Consider the following 22,770-nt stretch of genomic DNA (forward strand, 5'->3'; position numbering starts at 1 on the left):
CTCCACCCACTGGATTTGGGAAGAATGAGAGGTGATCTCATTGTAACATGTAGAATTCTTAAGGAGTTTGACAGGGTAAATACCGAGAGGATGTTTCCCATCATGAGGGAGTCTGGAAGCAGATTTTGGGTCAGTCACGGAATCACGGATTCTGTTTTAGATTCGTCAAGTTTAAGGCAACACCAACACGGGTCAGGGGTTTCAGTAGCAATGGAGCTGGGGTGAGGTGGAGACAAGCAACATTTTAGAGATTGGAACTCCTGGTGTTTGTGATTGTGTAGATGTCTGATCAGAAGGTCAACTTGGGGTTACAGATATGAGAGCAATATTGTGAAGAGTATGGTTCTATCTCAGATAGTTCCCAGGGAGAGGAAGGGAGTTAGCAGTAAGGGAAAGGAATTTGTAATAGCAACTGAAGGCAATGAGTTTAACCACTACAATGTTTCATTGGGGAAACTGCAGCCAATCGCGTAGTGGGAGTGTGATGAGCAGTTTGATAACTGAGTAATGGAGAGGGATGATGGGGAGGGAGAGCTGGGCATTGTCAGTGTACATGTGAAACCTAACACGGTGCTTTTGGACGATGTCACCTCCTGGCAGTATGTAGGTGAGAAACAGGAGGGACCAAGGAGAGATCCTGGAGGGACACCAAATACAAGGAATTCAGAAAGAAAAGGGAGAGTGGAGATGGAGGAGGTGTTTGCAACAACGGTGAGGTCAAATATTAGTTTGTAGCAGAATGGGAGAGAAGGACATAACCAGAAAAGAGAGACAGATAGAACAAGGAACAATATCTGTGACTTAGTGAGGGGGAGTGGTGAGGAGGAGGCGCAGCCTAACACCAAAAACACTATTTCTACATTAGTGACGTCACCCAACTCCACCCTAGTCTCAGCTCATTTACTGAAACACTCGTCCATCCCTGTGTTATCTCCAGACTTCGTTATCAAACACACTCTTTGCCAACCTCCCACATTCAACTTACATTCAATCTCAAGAGTATCTAAAACCCTACTGTCCAAGTGCTCACTTGTACCAAAATTTGTTGATCCATCAACAAGCAACAGTTTAAAATTCTCACCCTTGATGTAATTCCTGGCTGTGAACATCCCTGTCTCCCTGCACCACACAACCTGTGAGACCCCGACAACTCATTTTCTTTCAGATTCCCAACGATGTGTTTATTCATTGCTTCACCTATCTGGCTGTTTCTACTGTTGCCAAGGCAACACTGTCTGGAATTCCCACCCTAACCCTCTCAGACCTGCTTTCCTCCTTTAAGGTATTCCTGAAAACCTGTTTTTTTGGCAGTTCTTTTGATCACCTGACCTAATCTGTGGCTTTATGTCAGAAGCTCTCAATAGTATTTCTGTGGAATTATAAACATAAAAAAAAACAAACTGTTGTTGATTTGCACATACATTGTCAACTCTTCACTGTCGCTGAGTGAATAATCTATAACAGCTCTTACCCAACCACATTGTGGGAGCACCTTCACCACATGAATTGCAGCTGTACAGGAAATCAAACATCACCCTCTCCCCAGGCAATGGGGCTTTGGCACTGATCACTGGGATCTGTGGAGGGAGAAACAGTTGATATTTCAGGGAGTGTAAAATGCATTATAGGGAGGGAAAATGGTGCAGCATTTGGGATTTTCAAATTGGTGTTTTACAATGTGCACTACGTTCTGTAAAACCTCTCATTCCATACCGTGAAAATTTCCTTCTCTTTCTGGTCAATACGTCTTTCCTTTCCCCTGCCCTGCACCTTCACACATTTCCAATGCCTTGGTCACAACACACTGTGCTGTCCGTGAAGTTTACCACGTGGTTGAGTATTGTCCCGCCCCTCATTCACTCCGATTGGTTGAAGCAACAACTAGCACCTCTAGCCCCCGTTCCCCCATTAACATCAATAATCCGAGGCCCATTGTGGGCTGGAGCATGCTCAGTGCTTCCTGCTTTTGCTGCTGTTCATCAGGTATAAGAGAGAGAGGGCTCATCCCTGTTTCTCCTGATGTCAGACAATAACAACAACTACCTGCATTGTATGGAGCCTTTCACATTGACAAATCTCCTAAAATGCTTCACGGATGATGGAAACGTTGATTAAAGAGAACGATTTTTAGATACATCTTTAAGGTGGACAGAGGGGGTTAGGGAGGATATTCCAAAGGTTTGTGTCCTCGGCAGCTCCAATTGTGGAGTGATATAGGTGGGCAACAGCTTACAATGGAGACAGTTAGGGGCTAACCATAGGTTAAGAACCCCATGTCGAAGCCCCCTACCCCACACACCAGACCTTGTCCTCACAGCCTGTCATTACACACTACCTATGGTTAGCCACTAACAGTCTCCATTAACAGCTAGTCACCCTCCCCCAGCCACATTGTTATCCACTCCTTTATCCAACCGTTCTTCTCACTCTATTCCCACCTTTACTCCTTATATCCTCCCCCCACACTATCTTCTGCAAATAAACTGACTTTTTTCCTCAGTAACATCTGTTCTGTGGAAGGGACACCGGATCTTAAACTTTAACTCTGATTTCTCTTCACAGATGCTGCCAGACCTGTTGAGATTTTCCAGACCCTCCTGGTTGTTGTTTCTGTTTTACATCTTCCACAGTTCTTTTGGTTTTAATTTACCGGGAGTTTGTAATTCAGGTCCAACAGCCTCTGTCCCAGTCCCTGCTGTCTCTCCCACCCCCACCCAGTGACACTGCACCTGCACAGCTCATGGACAGGTGTTGTCTTGCTGGCCACACCCCTCATTCACTCCCCTTGGCTGCAGGACCACACAGACTCTCCTCCTATTGGTCTGGAGCTGCCATCAATCAGCCGGGCACCATTGTCATGAGTGGTTGGCTCCTCCCTCTCTCTGCCCTGGGATGAACTTCTTCATTCACAGTGAATAGAGCAGTATCACCCAGCACATGGGCTGGGGGCTATTCAGCCCATTGGGGCTGTACTCTCTCTCTCTCTCTGGAGATGCTGCAAATCTGTCCCAAGTCCCCTCCCATGAGCCCATAGCCTCCCAAATCTTTCCTTAAAAAGTAAAATTCCAAGTCTGTTTCAGAATACCTGCTGAATCTGTGTCGTTCAGACTGTTCCAGATGCTCAGAACTTACTGAGTAAAATAGCGTTCACATTTTCACCTTGTATTATTTGCCAATTACTTGAAAATAGTTACTAAAAATTGTGACAGTGTTAACAATTCCCTCTCTCTCTCTCTGTAAATTCAAGACCTTGCAACCAAATCTGCACAAGATCGAAATCACTGCTTCACCTTCTCAGCTCCAAGGATAATTATCTGTGCTTCAGCTAGCTCTGCACAAAAAAGAGGAATGCATCTTAAATTATCAACATCAAAGAAACAGACCTTCGGTCCAATTCGTCTGTGCCAACAAGGAATCCTAAACTAATGGATTCCCATTTACCATCTATTGGCCTGTATCCATCAAATCCCTTTCTATTCATGTATCCAATTGGAAGCCTTTTAAATGTCGGGATTTTATCAGCCTCCACTACGTCATCTGGTAGCCCCTCCCATACACACACCACACTCAGCTTGAAAACGTTGCCACTTAGATCCCTTTTAAATCTTTGCCCTCTCAACTTAAACCCAGGTGCTCTAGTTTTGGACCCACCTAACCTGAGGAAATAGGACCCCAGCTGCTCACCTTATCCACGCCCCTCGTGATTTTATAAATCTCAATGAAGTCACCGCTCAGTCTTTGACTCACCTGAGAAAATAGCCACAGCCTATTCAGCCTCTCCCTGTAGCCCAAATCCTCCAATCCTGGCAACGTTTTTGTAAATCTTGTCCAAACCTTTTCAAATTTCACAACATCCTTCCCAGAACAGGGAAATTCAAACTGAAAACAGAACTCCAGAAGTGGCTTAATCAACGTCCTGTCCAGCCACAATATGACGTCCCAGTTTCTGTATTCAATGCATTGACCAATAACGAAGAGCATTAATGGAGTCCCATTTGCCAGCGGTTCACCCTTATCCCTCTAAATCCTCCCTCTTCATGTACCCAATCAGATGCCTGATTCCAAGAACAGGGAGATTGGAACTGACAACAGAATTCCAGAAGGGCCTTCATCAGTGTCCTGTCCAGCCACAATATGACAGCACAACAGCTGCATTCAATGCATTGACCAATAACGGGGAGCGTACCAAATGCTGCATTCACTCCCCTGCCTACCTGTGACTCTACTTTCAAGGAACTATGAACCTGCACTCCAAGGTCCCTTTGTTCAGCAACGCCCCTCAGGACTTTACCATTAAGTGTATAAGTCCTGCTCTGATTTGCCTTTTCAAAATACAACAGCTCACATTTATCTAAATTGAACTCCGTCTGCCATTCCTTGCTCCAATGGCCCATCTGATCAAGATCCTGTTGTATTCTGAACTAACCTTCTTCACTGTCCATGACATCTCCAATTTGGTGTCTTCTGTAAACCTACTGACCATACATCATATATTCACATCCAAGTCATTTATTTAAGGGCCCAATATCCATCCTTGCAGCACATTACTGCTCACAGGCCTCCGGTCCGCAAAGCAACCCTCCATCATCATCCTCTGTCTCCTACCTTCAAGGCAGTTTTGTAATGGCTTGCTCTCCCTGCATTCCATGTGATCTAACCCTGCTAACCAGTCTGCTTTGTGGAACCTTGTTGAATGTCCATATAAACAACATTCACTGCCTGGCTTAATCAATTTTTTTCGTCACTTCAAAATACTCACTCAAGTTAGTGAGACCCAATTGTGCATGTACAAAGCCACATTGACTCTCCCTGATCATTTCTGTCCCGCTGCGCCTTCCTTGTTCGGTCCACACCCTCCCACCAACCCACGCTCCACACCCTTGACCCTCCCTTGCCACCACGGGAGATGTAAAACATGCGGCCACACCTCCCTCTGACCTCTGTCCAAGACCCCAAAATGATCTTTTCACATCAGGCAGAGATTTGCCTGCACATCCCAAAACCTCATCTTCTGAATATGGGAAATTTAACATGGTTCATCCAACTAACCTACACATCTTTGGACTGTGGGAGCAAACTGGAACACCCGAAGGAAATCCTCACAGACACTGGGGAGAATGTGTCAACTCCAACACAGACAGTTGCCCGAGGCTGGAATCAAACCCAGGTCCCCGGTGCTGAGGAAGCAGCACAAACCACTGAGCCACAATACTGTGGGATCTTTGATGCTGATGAGCTGCCCCACTAATACCTCAGTCACTCATCCTGCCTCATTTCCTAAGAGGCAGCGATGACGGAGTGAAATTAGACAGTTAATTCAGAGACCCAGATAACGTTCTGGGGACAAGGGTTTGAATCCCATCACGGCAGATTTTGGAACGTGAATTCAATAAATATCTGGAAAAAATAATCTAGTGATGACAGGAATCCATTGTCAATTGTTGGAAAAACCAATGTGGCTCACTCATGACCTTTAGGGAAGGAAAATGCCATCCTTACCTGGTCTGGTCTGCATGGGACTCCAGACCTATAGCAACGCAGTTGACTCTTAACTGCCCTCTGGGTAAACGCAGCAATAAATGCTGGCCGAGCCAGTGACAGCCTCATCCTGTGAATGAATAAAGAAAACAGGTCAGGTTTTGTTCCTTCTCTAGTAGGTACATCCTACAAACTCAATCAGAAATGTTCTCGTACACACTGAACAAATACCTTTCCATCCAAGCCCTTAAAACTACAGCATTCTGAGGCTATGTTGGTAAAGTTAAAACCACTTATCATTGCATACATATTATTCTTACAGATATCTGAGGTCTCCTGGTAAAATTGTGTCTCAATTCCCTGCTGACTATTGGGAGAGGGTCTATAACACAATCCCAGTACGATGGTCATCCCTTTCGTATTTCTCAGTACCAACCAAATAACTTGCCTGGATGTACTCCCAGGAATATCCTTCCGAAGCCCAGCCATAATGTTATCCCTAATCAAAAACACCTCTCCCACTGCGCTGTTGGTCCCTTTCTATCCTTACTATAGCATCTATACCCTGGAACATTAATCTGCTAGTCCTATCCATCCCTGAGTGATGCCTCTGTAATTGCTGTAATATCCCAGTCACATGTTCAAAACCATACCCTGAGCTCATCTGCCTTCCCCGTCAGGTCTCTTGCATTGAAATAAAAGCAGTGCAACTGCTCCGTCGCACCTCATTCTGTGACTTGCTCTTGCCTGCTTTGACAGTCTGACCGGTGAACAGTACCAGCCTCAAACTCACCTCTTTTCTCACTATCTCTTTAGGATTACCCCGACTCCCTCACTGGTTTAATGCCTCCCGAGTGGCACTAGCAAATCTCCCTGCTCATCAGGACCCCATGCTTTCCCTTCCTATGCCATTGGTACCAATGTACAATGTCCTCCCACTGGTTATTCTCCCTTTTGAGAATATTCTGCTCCCTCTGTGAGACACTGGCACCAGGGCAGCACCACCCCATTCTGATGTCTCACTGTCAACTGCAGAAATGGCAGACTGTGCCCCTGACTAGAGAGTCCCCCATCACTATCGATCGTGTGGAAATGGATATACTTCACATTATGTTAGAAGCCAGTCTCAGTACCAGTAACTTGGCTGTCAGTGCTACATTCCCCTGAAAGTCTATTACCACCTACATTTTTCAAAACCGTGTACTTGTCTGAGATGGGGATAGCCACAGGAGACTCCTGCAGTACCTACCTACCCCTCCTAGCTTTCCTGGAGGTAACGCATCTACCTGACTGTATCTGCAGTATCTTGCAATCCTGAGACGGCCACATATCACACCTCCCGCCTCCTGTTAACTCCTCACTGCCTTTAATCACTCCTCCACCAATCCATGCGTTCCAATAGGATTTGCAATCACACTTCCTGCAGACATAATCATCAGGATCATTGAGACTCTCCCTAATCTCCCACATCCGACAGGAACAGCACGCCACTCTACAACAGACCATCTCTCCGCCTTAACAACCTACAGACCAAGTCAAAGACACAGTCTTACTTCTCAAAAAATATTGCCCGAGATTAGCAATGCTTACATTTTATATCTTAAACATTTAATCAAGAGACCCAAAGACATTAAAAAGAAATCCTCACCTTACTCACTATTGTAGATTTAATATAATAAAACTGACTAAGATTGATATTTGAAGAGACTGAAACTCACTGAGCTGATCCCGGCTCTGAGTACTTCCAAGGGTGAGGTCTCTCTGAGGGCAGCTGTGAAATGTCACTGTTTCTCTTCTCTGCCCGCTCCATTTTCAGAGAGGTTTTTAACATCACAGCCAGTCAGCTCAGAGAGGTCACTGCTTGGTTTTATTCACTCGGGGTTGCCTTTGCTGCCCAGACCAGTATTTATTGGCCACCTTCACTTGTCTTGGAGAAAGTGGTGGTTAACCGCCTCCCTGAAATGCTGCAGTCCATTTACACCACAGTGATGTTTGGACAACAGTCCCCCTCTGGCCCCACAACCCTCCCTGTCTCAGTAATCCCCCTCCGCCTTCAGAAATTACATGTCCGTGGCATCAGATTTTTATTTAGATTCATTTTTGTTTAATAAACACCCCTCCCCCCCCAAAAAAGTGAAATATTTCACCCCCAAACAAATTTCTGTTGATTAACCTTTTGGAGAGGCCGACACATGGACGTTGCACATTGTTCACGTAGAATGATGGAACTTTCTTTTAAACATTGCTAAAAAGGGGAGGCAATGGCTTAATGGTATTCCTGCCAGATGAGTGACATGTGCAATGTTCCGAGGGTTAGGGATAGAATCCCAACATGGCTGTGCGGACATCAGAATCCAATACAATCTAGAGTGAAAAGGCAAATGATGACCATGAAACTATTGTCGATTGTCAGAAAACCCATCTGGTTCACTCATGTTCTGTAGGGAAGGAAACGGTCATCCTCACCTGGTCTGGCCTACATGTGACTCCAGACCCACAGCAATGTGGCCAGCTCTCAACTGCCCTCAGGAAAAATACAGTAAACACTGTTAACAAATACTCCGCAGGAATCATTGAAAAACTGTCTGTTCCCTGAACTAAAACGGAGTTTCAGCTTCACCTTCTCCCTGTCTCCCCTCGCCCTGTTTACACCCAACTCCAAAACACACTCATTGAGCCAAGCAGCCCTCACAGTGCAGCCCTGTCATTTTCATTGTCTGCTCACACCTACACTGCCCTCAGCCTCCTGTACTGTTCCAGTGTATCTCAATGGGAGCTCAGGGACAGCATCTCATCTTTCAGTTCAGCCCTTTGTAACCCCAGAGTCAACATGGACCTCAGCAGTTTCTGAATGAACAGACCGTTGTCAGAATCTGGAACGTTCCACCTGAAATGGTGCTGGAATTCGAGTCCAAAAGGACTTTTGATGGGAAGTTTGCAGTTAATTGAAAATATGAAGTTTACAGGTTAACATCATGAAGTGAGTGATTGCAAGATCTCTCAGATTTAGACCCAAAGAGACCAGGTGTAATTTGGATAAATCTGTGCTCCCTCTCAGGCCAATAGCTCCTTCCTCAGCTGCAGGGCCCACAACATAGCGCACACCCAAAGGGTGATCCAACCACGAATTTGTACATCTTCCTGCTTAACAAAAATATTGGAGATATTTTCCACAAACCTTTCTCCTTCCACATTTAAACGTCAATGATATTCAGATCCTGATGACTCCATTGACTGTAAAAACTTACTTTTGAGATCCCAGCCTCAATTATTCTGATTTAATATCCTATGAAATGAATTCTCAAAACAAAACTCAGAGCCAGTGCAGGAAGAATACAAGACATATTTTTCTCTTGGTATGTGACTGATGTGTAAATGCCTCTCTTCAAATCGTACACCACCCCCTCCCCCCACCCCCCCATCCCAGAAAGAGGACATGTCCATGCCCCTCACTGTACCTTGCCCCCAATAAAGATGGCGGCCATATCCCAGGACCTATCACCGCCTGAGGGCTGCAGCCATTTACCCATCTGCTGCAAACACGGGAAAGAGTTTCTAATTCAGATTAATGACCCGCACAGAGTGTAATTAAGACTTCCCAGTCAAAAGTGACTCATTGTCTCCGTCTCCGAGGCCACTCTCCCCTTCCATGTTTGCCTCTCCCACATTCACCAACGGCTGAGTCACGTGACACTGCACAGGCGGAGTTACTGGTCACGTGTCATCCCACTGGCCACGCCCCTCATTCAATCCCATTGTTTGGATGACCAGCTGGTTCCACTTTGTCCACCAGTCCCACCCCCTTTTCCTATTGGTCCGAAGCTGCCATCAATCAGCTGGACCCCATTGTGAGGTCAGTGGTGGGATCCTCCCCCTGCCTGAATCAAACCCGGAAGGTGGATGGATGGTGTCAATCAGGAACAACAAGCAGGAGGTGCTGGAAAGCTCAGCAGGTCTGGCAGCATCTGGGAACAGGAATCTGTCCAGTGGCCCTTCCTCAGAACCGATGGGAGCTGGGAACATTAGAATCCTCACAGTGTGGAAACAGGCCATTCGGCCCAAAGGTTCCACAGCGTCCCTCCGAATGGTATCCCACCCAGACCCGTTCTCCTACCCTATTACTGTATATTTCTCCTGAATAATGCACCTAACGAGCCTGTTCCCTGGCCAACATCTCTGTCTCATGCTTACTGCAGTGTTCCAGTGAAGCCAGAACATACCAAATGGCCCATATTTCAAGGACTGCAATTTCCCCTCCCATGGGGTCAATACCATCCACGATATCTCTTCCACTTCCCGCACCTCTGCCTTTGAAACCCACACCTCCAACTGCAACAAGGATAGAACACCCCCCCAAGCTCCCCCCACCCACCCCAAGTCCTTACCTTCCACCCAGATACAACACATCATCCTCTGCCATTTCCACCAGCTACAATGAGACCGCATCACCAGATTCTTAAGGGGTTTGACAGAATAAATACTGATGTGTCTGAGGGTAAATATTGAGAGGGGAATCCGAAACCAGATTCTGAGCCAGTCACAGAATCAAGGGTTCTGTTTCGGATTCATCAAGTTTAAGGCAACACAGACACGGGTAAGGGGCTTCAGTAGCAATGGAGCTGGGGTGAGGAGGAGACAAGCAACGTTTAAGAGATTGGAATTCCTGGTGTTTGGGATTGTGTAGATGTCTGATCAGGAGGTCAGCTTCGTGTCAGATATAACTGCAATACTGTGAAGAATGTAGTTCTGCTGAATAGTTCCCAGTGAGAGGGAGAGGCTCAGCAGTAAGGGAAAGGAATTGGTCAGGCAACGGGTTTGACCATTACAATGTTTCATTGGAGGAAACTGCACCTCATCGAGTAGTGGGAATGTGGTAAGCAGCTTGATAACTGAGTAACAGTGGAGTAATGGAGAGGGATGATGGGAGGGAGAGCTGGGCATTGTCAGTGTACATGTGAAACCTAACATGGTGCTTCTGCACAACGTCACCTCCTGGCAGTATGTAGGGGAGCTACAGAAGGGACCAAGGATAGATCCATGAGGGAGACCAATTGCAAGGAATTCAGAAAGGAAAGGGAGAGTGGAGATGGAGCAGGATTTTTCAACAACCATGAGGTCAAATATTAGGTTTTCACAGAATGGGAGAGAAACCATTCACATAACCAGAGAAGACAGAACAAGGAACAAATCTGTGAATCGGTGAGGGGGACTGATGAGGGGGAGGAGAGAGAGTTGGAAAGTCTATAGTTTAGTGAGATTATGGTAAAGGGTCAAAATGAGCTCTGATAAGGCTTGACATGAGATTGGAGAAGGTTTGGACAAAAACCGGGAACACCACGTGAGACAGTTTGACTCCGTGGGCTAGTGGGAGGGAGGAAGGGAGGGAGGGAGGAAGGGAGGGAGGGAGGAAGGGAGGGAGGGAGGGAGGAAGGGAGGGAGGAGGAGGGAGGGAGGGAGGGAGGAAGGGAGGGAGGGAAGCAGCAGATCGGATTATCTCAGTCTTAGTGACAGAGAAACTCCATGCGCTCCAAACTCTTGTTGTTGGAGAGAAGGATGGAGGAGACAGGATGATGGACAGTGTTTCACAAAGAAACAAAACCTGGGTAAGTGATATTTCAAGTGAGTGAACAAACCTAATGTATTTAACTTTTATCCAAAATATTAAAACAAACAACTGAAATCCTGGTTCGAATCCCATCTTGGCAGATGGTGGAATCTGAATTCAAGAAAAAATAACTGAATTAGGAATCTCCTGATCTCCATGGAGCCATTGTCAATGGCGGAAAAAATCCTGCCAACCTGACAGTGGCCCAGCAAGCTACTCACTGTATTAGTCACTGCAAAGTCTCAACAAAGGAATGGAACTGGATGGGCCACTAGGCAACTAACAAGGCACCAGAAAATACAACCACAGAATCAGCACTCTCGATGGTGCAATGTCCTCCAGACTAACATCTGGAGTTTGGTGCCAAAATGTGCAGAGCTGTCTCACAGACCAATCAAGGAACAGCCTGACATACCCTTACAGACAATGACCAGACACCACCATCATCATCCCAAGATATTGAGATTGTGGTGATGGAAAAGCACAACAGGTCAGACAGCATCCGAGGAGCAGGAGAATCGACGTTTCGAGCCTAAGCCCTTCATCAGCCTGACCTGCTGTGCTTTTCCAGCACCAGACTCTCGTCTCTGATCTCCAGCACCTACAGTGTTCCCTTTCCCCTGAAATCTCTGGATATGTCCTGTCCCCCACCAGTAGGACAGACCAGGCAGAGGTGGTGGCACAGACAGGGAGGATTTGCCCTCGGAGTACCCAGCATTGACTCCGGACACCAGGAAATCTCATGGCTCCTGCTGATTACCACGTACCATCCTCCCTTGGCTGATGAATCACTTCTCCTACATGTTGAACAACATTTGGAGGAAGCACTGAGGAAGTAAAATGGTGTCAAACGTACTCTGGTACAGGATTTCAATGTCCACAATCGAGACTAGCTCTGCAACAGAATTACTGACTGAGCTGGTCCGGTCCTAAAGGATAGAGCTGCTCAACTGAGTCCGCAGTGGGTGGTGAGGGAACCAACAACAGGGAATAACATACTAGATCTCATTGTTATGAATTGACCAGCTGCAGATACATCTGTGCATAACATATCGGTAAGATCGACCATTACACATTCTTTTTGAAGACACAAGTCTTGGCTTAAAGTTGAGAAAAACCTCCACTGTGTTGTGTGACACTATCACCGTTCTAAATGGGACAGACTTTGAAGAGATGTAGGAACTCAAACTGGGTATCTCTGAGGCACTGTGGGAGATCAACAGCAGCAGAACTGTACTCCAGCACAATCTGAAATCTCATGGGTTTGTAAATCCTGCTCTCACCCATCACAATGGGCAGGAAAGGAGGGCAGGCCATGAGCAGCACCAGGCATACCTAAAAATGAAGTGCCAACCTGGTGAAGCTACCAAGCAGGACCATCTGCTTTTCAAACAGCATCAGCAACAAGCAACAGAGCTAAACGATCCCACAACCAATGGAATAGATCGGAGTTCTGCCACACCCAGTTGTGAACGGTGATGGACAATTAAACAACTCACTGCATGAAGCATCACAGATATTTCAACCCTTACTGATGGAGGGGCCTCACACATCCATGCACCAGATAAGACAACAGCATTTGCAGTCAGAAGTGCAAAGTGGGATGATCCATCTCCAGTGGTTTCCAACATCACAAATGCGAGTTTTAAGCCAGTTTGATTCAGTTTAAATAACATCAAGAAATGGTTAAGTAGTGCAAAGGCTACAGGCCCTGCCAATATTCTGGCAAAGTACAGATGGCTTGTGCTCCAGAACTTGCCATCCACCAAGCCAAGTACCGCTCCAGCACTGGCATCTACAGACAATGTAGAACATTGCCCAGGGATGTTCAACACAAAAACACAGAGCAATCCAACCCAGACAATTTCCCTCTGTCAGTCCACACTCGATCAGCAGTAAAGTGATGGAAGATGTCATCAACAGGGCTACCAAGCAGCAGCTGCTCAGCAACAGCCAGCTGAGTGACACTCATTTTAGGCTCCACCAGGGTCACTCAGCTCCCGATTGTGTTACTGCCCTGATTCACAACCTGACAACCAGCTGATCACAGAGATGAGGTGAGGGGGACAGCCCAGTCCCACTCCAACACCACTATTTCTAGCTGATTCTACCCTTGTCTCAGCTCATACACTCTCATCCACCTTGTGTTGTGTTATCTCCAGACTTCATTATCCAAACACACTCCTGGCCAACTTCCTACATTCAACCTCCCTGTCATCTCAAGAAAAACTAAATCTCTGCCCAAGTACTCCCTCGTACCAAAACTTGCTGATCCATCAAAAGGCTCCTATTCATAATCAACAACATAGAGCAACAGCAATGTACAGCATGGAAACAGACCCTTCGATCCAACCCGTCCATGCTGACCAGATATCCCAACCCAATCTAGTCTCACCTGCCAGCATCCGGCCCACATCCCTCAATTTAAAATTCTCACCCTTGATTTAATTCCTGGGTGCGACCATCCCTAGCTCGCTGTATCTCACACCCTTTGAGACCTCGACAACCCATTCTGTTCAAGACTCCCAATGATCTGTTAATTCATTACCTCACCTGTGTGGCTGCTTTTACAGTTGCCAAAGCAACAAGGTCTGAAATTCACAGCCAAAACCTCACAGGTCTGCTTTCCTCCTTTAAGACACTCCTCAAAATCTACTTATTTGGCAATGCTTTTGGTTGTCTGACCTAATATCACCATCTCTGGCCTTACGTCTAAAGTTCCCAATAATATTTTATAAGGGATACAGAGAGGTTAAGTGAGTGGGCAAGGATCTGGCAGATGGAGGACAATGTTGGGATACGTGAGGTCATCCATTTGGGTCGGACTAACAGCAAACTGGATGATGAAATGGTGAAATATTGCAGCATGCTGCTGTACAGAGGGAGCTGGGTGTCCTTCTGCATGAATCACAGGAAGCTGGTTTGCAGGTACAGCAGGTAATTAAGGCAGTGAAATTATAAGCATGAAATTAAAACTACAAACTGTTCTTAATTTGGACATGATCTTCAAATCATCACTGTTGCTGTCATGAATACTCTGTAATGTTTCTTAACCAACCACATTGTGGGAGCACATTCACCACACAAACTGCAGCTGTACAAGAAAGTCAAACATCACCCTCTTCACAGGCAACAGGGTTTTGGCATTAATCACTGGGATCTGTGGAAGGAGAAACACAGTTGATGTATCAGGTCTCGGTACCTGCCGTAGGCAGCATTCTCTCCACCTACCAGCCTTAGCCTTAACAGGAACATACTGTCTATATACTCTCATTGTCGCAGGCCTATGGAGGCAATAGCAGATGAGGACAGAGAAGCAATCATTCCCAGTAAAGAGGCAATGTTGGGAAAGATAACAGCCTCAAGGTAGATGGGTCTCCTGGCTCTGATGGAATGCATCCCAGAGACAAAAAGAGATGGTGGGAAGGCGGGAAAGGAATAACAAATAAACCTCTGATAATTCACTAAAATTTGTTGGATTCTGGGATGGTTTGGACAGACTGGAAGCTGCAAATGTGGTGCCACTATTTTTCAAAAAGGACCCGTTAGCTTAACTTCTGTCATGGAGAAAATGCTTGAATCTCTCAAGGAAGTAGTGGTGAGATATCTGGGTAGAAATTATCTCATTTAGCAGACACAGCATGGATTCATGAAAGGCAGATCATGTTTAACGCATTTACTGGAATTATTTGAGGATACGACGAGTGCGTTGGACAAGGCGGACTCAGTGGAGGTGGTGTACCTGGATTTCCAGAAGGTATTCGATAAGTTGCCACACAAAAGGCTGCTGTATAAGGTAAAGGTGCACAGCATTATGGGTAATTATCATTGATACAGGATCGGTTAACCAACAAAAAATACAGGATGGGGAAAAATGGGTGTTTGGATTAGTGTTGGCACTACAACTGTTTGCACTTTACACAAATGTTTTGGAGTTGAGGACAAAGTGTCCGGTATCAGAGTTCACATTTGATACGAAGAGGAGTAAAGCAATGTGTGCAGAGGCCACTGTCAGTCTGCACAGGGATACAGATAGATTAAGTGAGTGGGCAAGGATCTGGCAGATGGAGTTCAATGTTGGGATATGTGAGGTCATCCATTTTGGTCGGACTAACAGCAAACTGGATGATGAAATGGTGAAATATTGCAGCATGCTGCTGTACAGAGGGAGCTGGGTGTCCTTGTGCATGAATCACAGGAAGCTGGTTTGCAGGTACAGCAGGTAATTAAGGCAGTGAAGGGAATATTGTCCTTCATTGCTAGAGGGATGGTTATGCTGCAGCTGTACAGGGTGATGGTGAGGCCACACCTGGAGTACTGTGTACAGGTTTGGTCTCCTTACATTAGCAAGGACATACTGGCACTGGAGGGAGTACAGAGGAGGGTCACTAGTTTGAGTTGGGAGTTGAGAGGGTGGTGTATGTGGAGAGATTGAGAAAACTGGTTCTATAGTCATTGTAATTTAGAAGAATGGGAGGTTGGATAGGAAACAAATAAAATTATGAAGGGAGTAGTTAAGATAGAAGCAGGGAGGCTATTTCCACTGGGGGCAGGTCAAACTACAGAGCATTACCTCAAAATAAGGGGGAGCAGATTTAGGACTGAGTTCAGGAGGAGCTTCTAGCTAAAGAGTTGTGAATCTGTGGAATTCCCTGCTGAATGCAGCATTTGACGTTATCAACTTGAATGCCTTTAAAGCAAAATGTAGATTTGTGAACAGGAAAGGAATTAAGGGTTATGGTGGGAGAGCAGGAATGTGGAGCTGAGGCCATGAAAAGATCAGCCCTGATCTTATTGAATGGCAGAGCAGGCTTGAGGGGCTTGATGAAAGTTCTTGCCTTGTGCCATCAAAATTGGCCTTTGTGCAATTCAGAACCTTAACTTGTAGATCTGGTCTATTATTTTATGTAACTATTTTAAAACTAGTAGAATTACCAGAGAATCCCAGCAGTGTGGAAGCAGGTCATTCAGCCCATCACATTGATACTGACCCTGACAGCCTCCTAACCTCCTCCTGTAACATTGCATTTCCCAGAGCCACCCAACCTACACATTCCAGAACATTATGGGGAATTCAGCCTGGATAATCCACCCAACCTACACATCCCTGAATACTGTGGGCAATTCAGCCTGGATAATCCAACCTACCCTGCACATCCCTGAACACTGAGTAATTCAGCCTGGATAATCCATCCAACCTACACATCCCTGAACATTATGGACAATTCATTCTGGATTATCCACCAAACCTGCACATCTTTGGACTGTGGGAGGAAACCAGAGGACCCAGACGAAACTCATGCAGAAAACCCCAATAAGGTGATCATCCCTTTCTTATTTCCGAGTTCCACCTAAATAACTTCACTGGCCGTACTCCCAGGAATATCCTCCCTAACCAAAAAAATAATGCTATCCCGAATCAAAAATGCCAGTCCCCCTCCTCTCCTGTCCCGCTTTCTATTCTTCCTATAGCATCTATACCCTGGAACATTAAAGTGCCAGTCCTATCCATCCCTGAGTGATGCCTCTGCAATTGCTATAATATCCCAGTATCATGTTCAAAACCATACCATGAGCTCATCTGCCTTCCCTGTCAGGCCTCTTGCATTGAAGTAAATGCAGGGCAACTGCTCAGTCGGACCTCATTCTGTGCCTTGCCCTTACCTGGACCAGCCTCAGACATTCCTCTTTTCTCACTATCTTCTTGGGTTTACACCCACTCCCTCACTGGTTTAATGCCTCACGAGTATCACTAGTAAATCTCCATGCCTGAATATTAGATACCTTCCAATTCAAGTACAATCCATCCTTCTTATGCAGGTCAACTCTACTCCAGAGGAGATCACAACGATCCAAAAATGTGTTTCCTTTTCCCCTGCACCAGCTCCTTCGCCACTCATCCAGCACCCCCTCCCCTGTAATATGGACATTTTTCAACATGTCACCATTTATTTCCCCACATTCTATATCTCCCATGTACATCTTCACAGTAAACACTGCCACAAAATACTGGTTTCCTATCTCGCCCATCACCTGCAACTCCACACAACAGCTGCCTTGATGATCTTTGCGGGTCTCTATTTTCTCCCCAGTTAGCCTTTTGTTCATGTATTTATAAAAGCCCTTTGGATTATCCTTAACCCTATTCACCAAAGCTATCTCACATCCCTTTTTTGCCTCCTGATCTCCCTCTTAATTATACTCCTATTGCCTTTAAACTCAAAAATGTTTGGATTGGAATAAATGCAAAATATAACATCCTGACAAAACAAACGAGGGCAGGACTTACACGCAATAAAATTAGGGCCCTGAGTAGTGATATGGGAACAGAGAGACCGAGGGCTTCACAACTTTGAAGTCTGCGTCACATGTAGATGGTTAAGAAGGTATTTAGCAGGCTTGCCTTCACTATTCAGGCCTTAGTACAGGAGTTGCAACGTTGTGTTGAGGACGTACAGGACGTTGGGGAGGCATTTTCTGGAATACTCTGTCCAGTTCTGGTTGTGCTGCTATAGGAAGGATATTATTAAATTGAAGCACGTTCAGAAGAGATTTACCAGCATGTTGCTATGAATGGAGTGATGTTGTTCTAAGGAGAGGCTGGATAGGCTGGGAATTTTTTCACTGGCGTACACGAGGTTGAGGGGTGACCTTATTAGAGGTTTATAAAATCAGAAAGAGTGTCGACAAGGTGAATAGCCGGGGGAGAGGGGGATTCAAAACTCAGGTGCATTCATTTTGATAAGAAATGAGAAAGATTTGAGAAAAGACATTAGGGTTTTAAAAAAAAATGTGGAATGAACTTCCAGAGGAAGTGGTGGCTGTGAATACAATTACAATATTTAAAAGACATTCAGATAAGTACATAAATAGGAAATATTTGGATGGATGTGGACCAAGCAGAGGCAGGTACAATTAGTTCAGTTTGGAATTATGGTCGGAATGGATTGGTTGGACCACAGGGCCTGTTTCCTTGCTGTATAACATTATGACTAATCCTCACTAACTCTAAATTCCTCTATCCTCACAACTCTCCCGATCACTGTCACCTCATCTAGCTTCACAACTTTTCCTTATTTATATAATTCCTCTCCAGCCACAGAACGCTCCCTATCTCATGTCCTCCAGTTTCTCAAATCTCTGTGATATGTGCCTTTCTTTAGTTCCAGCCTTGAGGCTGCCCTCATTCACTCCGATTGGTTGGAGGACAAACTGGTCCGACCTGGTCCTCCAGTACTGCACTCTGGCTTTATTGGCCTGCGCTGACATCAATCATCCGGGGCCCATTGTGAGGTGAGTGGTGGGATCCTCCCTCTCTATGCCCTGGGATGAGCTTCGACATTCACAGTGAGTGGGGCAGTATCACAGAGCACAGGGGCTGGGGGCTATTCAGCCCATTGGGGCTGTACTCTCTCCCTCTGGAGATGCTGCAAATCTGTCCCAATTCCCTTCCCATTTGCCCATCGCCCCCCAAATTTTCCATTAAGTAGTAAAATTCCAAATCTGTTTATGAATAACTGCTGAGTCTGTGTCCAGCTGCCATTCAGACTGTTCCAGATGCTCAGAACTTACTGAATAAAATAATGTTCACATATTATTTACCAATTACCTGAAAATAGTTACTAAAATTGTGACATTGTTAACAATTCCCCTCTCTCTGCAGATTAAATATCCTAGAAACAAATTTGCACCTGGTCAAACTCACTGCTTAACCTTCTCAGCTCCAAGAACAATTATCTGTGCTTCTGCTAGCTCTCCGCAAAAGAGGAACACATCTTATTTTCATTTATTAGTGTCATAGAGATGTACAGCACAGAAACAGACCTTTGGTCCAATTTGTCCATGCCAACTAGGAATCCTCAACAAATGGAGCCCATTTGCCAGCAATTGGTCCGTAGCATTTGAAATCCTTCCTATTCATGTACCCAATCTGATGCCTTTCAAATGTTGTAATTCAATTAGCCTCCACTACATCATCTGGCAGCTCATTCCACACACATACACCACACACAGCTTGAAAACTTGCCCCTTAGATCCGTTTTAAATCTTTGCCCTCTCAATGTAAGCCCATGTGATCTTGTTTTGAACCCACCTAACCTGGGAGGAAAGACCATGGCTGTTCACCTTATCCATGCCCCTCATGATTTTATAAATCTCCATGAAGTCACCTCTCAGTCTTTGATTCTCCAGGGAAATTAACCCTGGCCTATTCAGCCTCTCCCTGTAGCCCAAATCCTCCAATCCTAGCAAAGTCTTTGTAAATCTTGTCTGAACTCTTTCAAGATTCACAACATCCTTTCCAGAACAGGGAATTTCAAACTTAAAACATAATCCCTGAAATGGCGTAATCAATGCCCTGTCCAGCCACAATTTGACGCCCCAGCTTCTGTACTCAATGCATTGATCAATAAATATAAGCATACCAAACCCCACCTTCACTAGTCTGCCTATCTATGACTGTACTTTCAAGGAACAATGAACCTGCATTCCATGATCTCTATGTTCAGCAACATTCCCAAGGACTTTACCATTAAGTGTATGAGTCCTGCCCTGATTTGCCTTTCCAAAATCCAACAGCTTACATTTGTCTAAATTGAACCCAGTCTGCCATTCCTCGCCCCAATGGCCCATCTGGTCAAGATCCTGTTGTATTCTGAACTAACCTGCTTCATTGTCCACTACACCTCCAATTTTGGTGTCTTCTGTAAACCTACTGACCATATCTCATATTCACATCCAAGTCAATTATTTGAGGACCCAATATCCATTCCTGCAACACGCTGCTGCTCACAGGCCTCCAGTCCACAAATCAACCCTCTGCACCACCCTCTGCCTCCTACCTTCAAGCCAGTTTTGTATCCAAATGGCTAGTTCTCTCAACATTTCACGTTATCTAACCTTGCTAACCAGTCTGCTTTGTGGAACATCGTTCAGTGTCCATATAGACAACATTCACAATCTGCCTTCATCAATCATCTTTGTCACATCTTCAAAAAAAATTCTCAATCAAGTTAGAGAGAGAATTTCCCACACACAAAGCCATGCTATCTATCCCTAACCATTCCTCGTCTTTCCAAATACATGTAAATCCTGTCCCTCAGAATCCATTCCAACAACTTGCCTGCCACTGACCTCAGGCTCACTGTTCTCTTGTTCCCTGGCCTTTCCTTACCACCTTTTTAAATAATGGCACATGCCTTCCAGCACCTCACCTGTCACCAATGACAATATAAACATCTCAGGGAGGGGCACTGCTATCACATTCCTAGCTTTCCACAAATGTCTGGGATACACCTTAACAGGTCCCAGGGATTTATCCACCTCGATATGATTCAACACATCCAGTACTACCTCGTCTGTAATATGGTCAGGAGCCAGGCAGCAGTGGACAATTCATTTACTGAAAGGTCTGTGAACATAATAGTAAAATACTAAACAGAGCAAAAATACACTCAGAGACTGAGGAAGCTAGATAGTGAACAAGTGGACATCAAGGTGCTCAGAGGCGAATCGGAGCAGTTTTATGATCCCACAGTCAGAGATGTCTAGCACCGAAACAGACTCTTCAGTACAACCCATCTATGCCAACCAAATATTCGAACCTAATCTATTCCCATTTGCCAGCACTTGGCCGGCATCCCTCTGAACCCTTCCTATTCAACTGCCTTTGAAATGTTACAATTTTTGTTGCCCTTTAGGTCCCTGTTGAATTTTCCCCTCTCACCCTTAACCTATATCCTCTAGTTCTGGGCTCCACCACCCCAGGGTAAACACCTTGTCTATTTACGCTATCCATGCCCCTCACGATTATATAAATCTCTTCAAAATTACACCTCAGCCTATGACACTCCAGGGAAAATGGCCCCAGTCCCTATTATGCCTCTCCCTGCAACTCAAATCCTCCAACCCTGGCAACATCCTTGAAAATCAATTCTCAAACCTTTCAAGTTTCAGTGCCTCCTTCTGATAAGAGGGAGACCAGAATTGCACACAATATTCCAAAAGTGGCCTAACCAATGTCCTGTCCAGCTCCTGTACTCAACGCTCTGACCAACAAAGGGAAGCATACCAAATGTCTTCTTCACTGTCTTATCGACCTGTGACTCTACTTTCAAGGAACTGTGAACCTGCATTCCAAGGTCTCTTTGTTCAGCAAGACTCTCCAAGACCTTACAATTCAGTGTGAGTCCTGCTCGGATTTGCTTTTCTAAAATGCAGCACCTCACATTTACCTAAATTAAACCCTATCTTCCATTCCCCAGCCCATTGGCCCATCTGATCAATATCCCATTGTATTCTGAGACAACCTTTATCACTGACCACAACACCAACAATTTTGGTATCACCTGCAAACTTACTAACTGTACCGCCTCATCCATTTAAATGAATGACAAAACAAATCCAGAGGAAACAAATATCCATTTCTCTGTGTTTGAATCTACTCTGTGTAAATCCTGCCCTATGACTCTCTATCAGGGAGAGCTGCACATACTCCCCTCTGAACTTTGCCCCCTACAAAGATGGCGGCTGCACGTGCCCAGAAAATCGTTGCCCCGAATAAAGATGGCGGCACTCACTCGAGTCAATCGCGAGATGAGGTATTTTCCCGTTTACTGCAAAGACGAGAGTAAGTTTCAAATTTGTATTTTCCGATGTGCACCAAATGTTTACAAAACCTCTCAGCCCAGACCAACACCATTTTCCTCCCACTTTGTGCTGTTTATTCCTTTCCTTACCGACAGCTCTCCGCCTACACTATCGCGCTGTCCACGAGGATGATCACGTGGTATAATCAAGTCCCGCCTCTCATTCACTCTGATTGGTTGGAGGCCCAACTGCCCCGCCAGGTCCTCCAGCCCCGCCCCTGTCCTTCCATTGGTCCGCCGCTGACATCAATCATCCGGGGACCATTTTTGGCTGGAGCATGCGCACTGTTTCGTGGCTTTTGTTGCTGTTCATAAGTTACAAGAATGAGGAACAAAGTTAAAAACACACAACCACCTGATGAAGCAGCAGCAACGCTCGTGTTTCCAAATAAACCTGTTGGACTATAACCTGGTGTTCTGTGAATTTTAATTTTGTCCATCCCAATCCAACACCAGCACCTCCAAGTCACGAGTGAGGGAGGAATGTATAACATAAGAACTAGGAACAGGAGAAGGCCATCCTGCCCTTTGAGCTTGCTCTGCCATTCAACAAGATCATGGCTGATCACTTCGTGGACGCAGAACCATTTACCCAAGTATTCACCGTATTCCTTAATTAATTATTTATTTGTTTTAAAAATGCTACCTTAGCTTTAAAAACGTTTGCTGAACTAGCATCAACTACTTCCCTGGGCAATGAATTCCATTGAGGTTAAGAAGTTCCTTCTCAATTCATTCCTAAACTTGATGCCTCTAATCTTGAGGTGATGCCCTCTTGTCCTAGATTCACCTGCCAGTGGAAACATCCTCTCTACTTCTATTTTATCCATTTCATTCATTATTTTATATGTTTCCATTCTTCTGAATTCCAATGAGTATTATCCCAATCTACTCAGTCTCTGTTAAACCAACCCCCTCAACTCTGAAATCAACCTTGTTAACCTCCTCTACACCCTCTCTAGTACCAGTACATCCTTTCTCCACGAAGGAGATAAAAACTACATGGAGTATTCCAGGTGTGGCCTCACCAGCACCCAATAC

At 45.4% G+C, this 22,770-nt stretch overlaps 1 long non-coding RNA gene across 1 annotated transcript; it reads right to left on the reverse strand.

Moving 5' to 3' along the window:
* Window positions 1–1,530: 1,530 nt before the first annotated feature.
* On the reverse strand, window positions 1,531–21,871 carry LOC132813289 (uncharacterized). The gene is made up of 3 exons (XR_009644029.1): window positions 21,820–21,871; window positions 5,500–5,608; window positions 1,531–1,577 (listed from the first exon to the last, which is right to left on the reverse strand). It is a non-coding gene; the product is annotated as an uncharacterized LOC132813289 (long non-coding RNA).
* Window positions 21,872–22,770: the final 899 nt, after the last annotated feature.

This window comes from Hemiscyllium ocellatum, unplaced genomic scaffold, assembly GCF_020745735.1.
Source record: "Hemiscyllium ocellatum isolate sHemOce1 unplaced genomic scaffold, sHemOce1.pat.X.cur. scaffold_3595_pat_ctg1, whole genome shotgun sequence".
NCBI lineage: Eukaryota > Metazoa > Chordata > Chondrichthyes > Orectolobiformes > Hemiscylliidae > Hemiscyllium > Hemiscyllium ocellatum.